Source organism: Cervus elaphus, chromosome 30, assembly GCF_910594005.1.
Source record: "Cervus elaphus chromosome 30, mCerEla1.1, whole genome shotgun sequence".
NCBI lineage: Eukaryota > Metazoa > Chordata > Mammalia > Artiodactyla > Cervidae > Cervus > Cervus elaphus.
In genome coordinates this window covers 21624493-21630584 of record NC_057844.1, presented here as the reverse complement: position 1 = coordinate 21630584, position 6092 = coordinate 21624493, and positions in this window count along the sequence as shown.

Genomic DNA, 6092 nt, shown 5'->3' with positions numbered 1-6092 from the left:
GCAAATGCTATTTCCTCTACAGAGTACTTGATGCTCTGTTGTGTCTGACTCTTGATGACTCCATGGACTGTAGCCTGCCAGGCTCCTCTGTCCATGGGATTTTTTCCTGAGAAGAATACTGGAGTGGGTTGCCATTTCCTTCTCCAGGGGATCTTCTCAACTCAGGGATCGAACCCGAGTCTCTTGCGTCTCCTGCATTGCAGACAGATTCTTCACTGCTGAGCCACTTGGGAAGCTATTTCCTCTACCTAGAATATTCTCCTGGTCATTGCTTTCCTGGAGAATGTGAGCACATGCAGTTTCTCTAGTCATTTCCTCCTTCCTCAACTGTATTCACTACTGCTCATCTTGAGCTATCTCTATACCTTGAAATTACTTTCAGTGATTATCACACTACCTAGAAATTATTTGCATATATATCTTCTTCTTCACTGTTCTTGTATTTCTTGATCAAGATCTTTGTCATTTTTGATCGTCAAATTTCTTGCATAGTGCTTAGAAAACGATAGGCCCTCATTCATTTACTCCTTCTTTAGGCAAATATTCACTGTGTTGAGGATCTATTGTGTTCTTCCTCTTACAGAGCATAAAGGAAAGTACAGGCAGCAAGAGTTGTTTGTTTTGTAAATCAAATTGCCTTACAACTCGACTTGTTCACCTTTCTTTTCATTTTGTGATCACTGCTCTTCAAAACAGTCTTGATGGGAGTTTGAACTTGATTTCTGTGAGTTTTGATTCCTGTGTTTGCTTTGACTTTTTCCTTTCTTTAAAAAAAATTCCAAGCGGTCAGTGACAGGTGTTTTCCTGTATACCTGAGAATAGTGATTCAGTTGTTTTATGGCAACTTTCGTTTTCTAACTATGAAAAACCTATTTGGTTGCAATCAGCCAGGATTTTTTTTTAATTACTTTTTAAAAAGTTAGAGAAAATGGAAGACTCCAGCATGTAGTCATTTTCCCTGTGAATTTGGTTTTCAAGTTTGTTTGTTTGTTTGTTTAATTAAAATTTTTTGACTGCACTGGGCCTTCGCTGCTGTGCGTGGGCTCTCTCTAGCTTCAGTGAGCAGGGGCTACTCTCTAGCTCAGTGCACAGGTTTTTCACTGCAGTGACTTCTCTGCTCGGGCTTGGTAGTTGTGGTGCGTGGGGCTTAGTTGTGGCGGATGGAATCTTCCCAGACCAGGGATCAAACCCACAGCCCCTGCATTGGCAGGTGGATTCTTAACCACTGGACCACCCGGGAAGTTCAGTTTTCAAAACTTTTTAAAAAGACTCTTCTTGGCAAAGCTGGTTTAAGGCGCAGCCCCTATGATATGGTTTGGGGGCAAAAGAGCCTATGGGTTCAAGCACAATTTAACGTGCTCCCGTGGCCTACTCTCTCCTCTCCCATCCTGAAGTTTTACCATAGCGTTTACTATGGGCTTAGGTACTATTCTCAAATATTTTTATATGCTTGAAATCTTTATACTGAAAGTTTGAAATGTATGATTTTCAACAGTGTGATTTATATTAAAAAAAAAAAAACCCCAAACACTACAGAGAGAACACTGTTTCAATACCTGAAACTGTTCACGTCCTATATTCCAACCAGAGGAAACGGGTCTCCCTCACCTCAGGAGTTTATAAGGTGGACTTGGTTTTGGCATATGGCATAGTCCACTGTGAAATGCCTAGTTCTTCTGATGGAACGGAAACTGGCCAAGTCTGTTCAGACTCTGATGACAATACCAAGAATTATTTTTATCACAGTTGCTAATCAGGACGCAAAGGAGGTTGTCTGGGCCTGAGGGAGGTGAGAATGGAGAGGGGTAATCGTAAATGGGCCTGAGGGATCTTATTGAAGTGATGGAAAAAACTGAAAACTGCCTTAAGGTTATGGCTGCACAACTTGGTAATTTACAAAAGAAAATTGAATTCTACACTTGAAATGGGTGAATTATATGATATGTAAAATGTGCGTCAATTGTTTAGTAGCTAAGTTGTGTCTGACTCTTTTTGATCCCATGGACCATACGTAGCCCACCAGGCTCCTCTGTCCATGGGATTTCCCAGGAAAGAATACTGGAGCGGTTGCCATTTCCTTCTTCAATGTATCAATAAAGATATATTAAAAAGCAAGGCATACAGCAAAGTATTTAATATGCCACCATTTGAAGGAAAAAGCATGAAACCAAAGGTAGGGCAAAAGAGACTGAATCTTTTTTTCTATTTTAAATTTTTGATTATTTGTATGAACAACTTAATGTATTGAAATAGTGTTCTCTCTATAGTGTTTTTTTTCCTAAATCACATTATTGAAAATTGTACATTTCAAATGTTCACTATGAAAATTTTAAACATGTGAAAATATTTGAGAATAGTACCTATTTCTCAGCTTTAGCAATATCAATACTGTCAATCTTGTTTTAATCTATTCCCCTATCAACATTTTTCCTGGAATGGTTTACAACAAACCCCAGATAACATCTTTTTTCTAAAAATAAAAATATTTATTTTTATTTATAAATTTATTTGTCTGCAGCAGGTCTTAGTTCTGGCATGTGGGATCTAATTTCCCAGTCAGGGACCAAACTAGTGTCTCCTGCATTGGAAGGCAAATTCTTAACCACTGGACCACCAGGGAAGTCCCTACCCCATATCTTTGATTTAGCAAGTTTAAATATTCTAAAACAAATTCCAAACATCATTAGATGGTTAAATACTTCAACATGTGTATCTGAAAATTTTAAGTATTTTTCCTTCTTAGACCCTTCCCTGGTTACCCAACAAAACTAATAATGATTCCCCAAGAAAATCTAATTTTCAGTTAATGTTAACATATGATGTTTCTCAAAACGTCTTTTGCCAACCAGAACCCAGTTAAAGCCAACACATGGTATTTCACTAACGAATTGTCCCAAGTCTTTTTGATTTAGCACAGTTCTGACCTAACCATTTAATAAATTTCTTCTTGAGACGGACTCACTGCAAACTAAGGCGGCTTCTCTGTGACCTCATCCTAAATTCTAAGTGCGCTCCAAATAACCGGCCCCTAGTCTGAGGTATACTAAAGAAAAACATATTCAGACTTCTCTGCTTCAAAGTTCTAGCACCCCGCAGAACTCTAGAACCACTTCCGCTTCTGGGGCTAATCCGGCTGAAGTGCACACCACGTGACATGTTCGCGCATGCGCTTCTCCTACGGCGGGGGGCGGGCAGCGCCTGGAAAGCGAGTTCCCAGGAGACCTTTTCTGCACCGCGGACGCTCAGCCGGATTTTATAAGTCCTGTAGTGCGAATGACCATTTTCCTCTGGCCGAAATATAGGAAGTTAGTGCCGCTGTCCTCGTGGCCCCGCTTGACGCCCGTTTCTCAGTTAGCTGAGCTCTAGGGAGTGCATCGTCTTCTGTGATCCTTGTGTCGATCTTGCGGACTGGCCCCTCTTCGGCTTGTGCAGAGGGTCTTTCTCTCCGCACCTCTCATTTTTCTTCAGTTCCTCAGATCTGCGTTTTGCAGGCCAAGCTTATCTCCAGAGGGAGCACTCAGGAAAACGTGAAAATGGCTATAGGACCCAGGAGAGTTAGAAAAAAGGTGGGAATTAACTGATATTTCGTCAAAAGAGGCTGAATCTTAACGAAAAGGTATGCCGAAAAAAAATTTTTCTTTTCAATGAAAGTGGTTACCTCTCTTTGGGCTTTCACACTTCCGTGCTTCCTTCTAGCGTTAGTATTGAAATACCAAAAGTATGGGCTCTGGGGGCAGTGGGTTGTCTGTGGGGAGAAGCAGCAGAGGTGTCTGTCTTCACAAGTGGAGGCTTTGGTGGGTGCCTTTCCCCCAAGCAGGCCTAGAATTGTGCGTGGAGCCCGTGTTGGAGGCAAGCTGATTTGAGCTGTGGTCTGGTTCCAGCTCCAGGCCACACAGGATGGGAAGGGGCGGGATTGTATCCGGTGGACAGCATTCCACCTGAGTGGAAAGGCTGGTGGTGCAGGTGCTCAGGAAGGTTAGGTACTGGCAGGGGTGGGGGGCTGTTACTGAGTGCTCATGTGTGGGGAGAGGGTATGGAAAAAAGGAAAAGCCAGACCAGAAGAGTTGGGGGTGGTGTATAGAAGAGGCGATGCATTAAAGACTGTGTGAAGTGTATGTGTGTATAAAAGACTGAAGAACACAAGAGAGAGAATTCCTGTGATCACCAGACATCACTAACGTGTGGCTTCGAAGCAGCTTCCTGTGCTGAATAGCTTCTCCAGAAACGTTCCACGACTTTATTCTGAGGTGGACTCAGCTGTGTAAAACCGTGCTGAGACCAGGCCATCTGAGAAGCCCAGCTGGCTGCAGGAAACCGGGCAGGTAAAGGAAGCAAAGCACCGTGCTTCCCTTGCTGACCTTCGCTCCTGGGATTTTTTTCCTGAACCTCAGTGAACTGGGTTCCGAAGGCCTTGTGGAGCAGGGTGGCAAATGGATGGGCCTGGGGAAGAGATGTGGTACTTAAGAATTTCATTATTTTTATTTACAGAGGTTGAATTTATCCCACATTTGTGTTTCCTGGGACACAAACATGTCCCTTTTTAAAAAGTCACTAGGAGGGACTTTCTTGATGATCCAGTGGCTAAGATTCCATGCTCCCAACTCAGGGCACCTGGGTTTGATCCCTAGTCAGGGAACTAGATTCCATGTGCCAAAACTAAGAGTTTGCACAGTGTAACTAAGACCAGGTGCAGCCAAATCAATACATAAGTAAATAAAAACTTAAAAAAAAATTTTTTTTTAAGTCACCAGAAAAGGACTGGCAGCCCCTACACTACCTTTGGGCTTCCTGGTGGCTGAGTCAGTAAAGAATCTGCCAGCAATGCAGGAGCCCCGGGTTCGTTCCCTGGGTCAGGAAGATCACCTGGAGAAGGGAAGCCACCCACTCCAGTACTCTTGCCTGGAGAGTACCATGGACAGAGGAGCCTGGCAGGCTATGTATGGTCCACAGGGTCACAAATAGTCGGACACAACTTAGCAACTAAACAACAACAGCAGCAACACCCCTACCTTTATCTTTGAGACCTGAGTACAAATCTGATGACCCTATTGCTAGAGTCAAGGTCATTCACTCCCAGAGCCAGGGCTAAAAATGTGATTACTGAAAGTAATTTTGTGGAAGCCTTTTTTGGTTTCCTTTTCATATGTGCATGTTCATGTAAGTTTACTATTACTTAGGGGAAAAAAAAAGAAAACCAACAGATTAGTTCCTCAGACCTGGACTTTGTTTGGCATTTTTATTTATAATTTGTTTTCAGCCAGTTCCATCTTATGGAAGGATCTACCAGTGCTTCACATGATGTTTTCCTTCCTATAAACAGTAGGGATCTAAATTTAGCATTGATTTTTTTTTTTAAGGCTGGCTTTTCTCAGATTATAAGCCTAAATGAAGTATTTAATGTCAGGTATGTGTAGTGAGTCGTATAATATCTTCTCCAGTTCATGTCCATACAGAAGCTGTCAATGTGACCTCATTTGGAAACAAGGTCTTTGCAGATTGAATTAGTTAAGATGAGGTCATACTGGATTAGGCTGGGCCCTACATCCAATGGCTAGAGTATTTATAAGAGAAAGGAGAGGGAGATTTGGACTCAGACACTGAAATGCACATGGGGGACAAGGTCATACGAAGATGCAGACAGAGATTGGGGTGATGTGGCTATAAGCCAAGGAACACCAGGGGTTGCTGCACCACCAGAAGTTGGGAGGGAGGCATGGGCCAGATTCTCCATCAGAGGTTCCAGAAGAAACCAGTGGTGCTGACACCTTGATTTCAGGTCTTTAGCTTCCAGAAATGTGAGAGAATATATTACTTCTGTTTTAAGCCACCAATGTGTGGTAACTGGTTACAACAGCCCTAGGAGGCCAATAGAGCATATGTTCCAAGCTTTTACTCCACAGCAGCTTTGCCAGCCCAGCAGCCTGAGAGATTCTGATAGAATGTAAGGTTGTACTGCTGCTCTTCGCAGAGTTGAGGGTGAAGTTAATGGACTGGTTGACAAGCTCTGCGTGATCTGTACACGATCTCTCTCACCCCAGTTCTTCTCTCTGCCACACCGCCCATCTTGGTGTTCGCCAACATGCCTCAGTCCT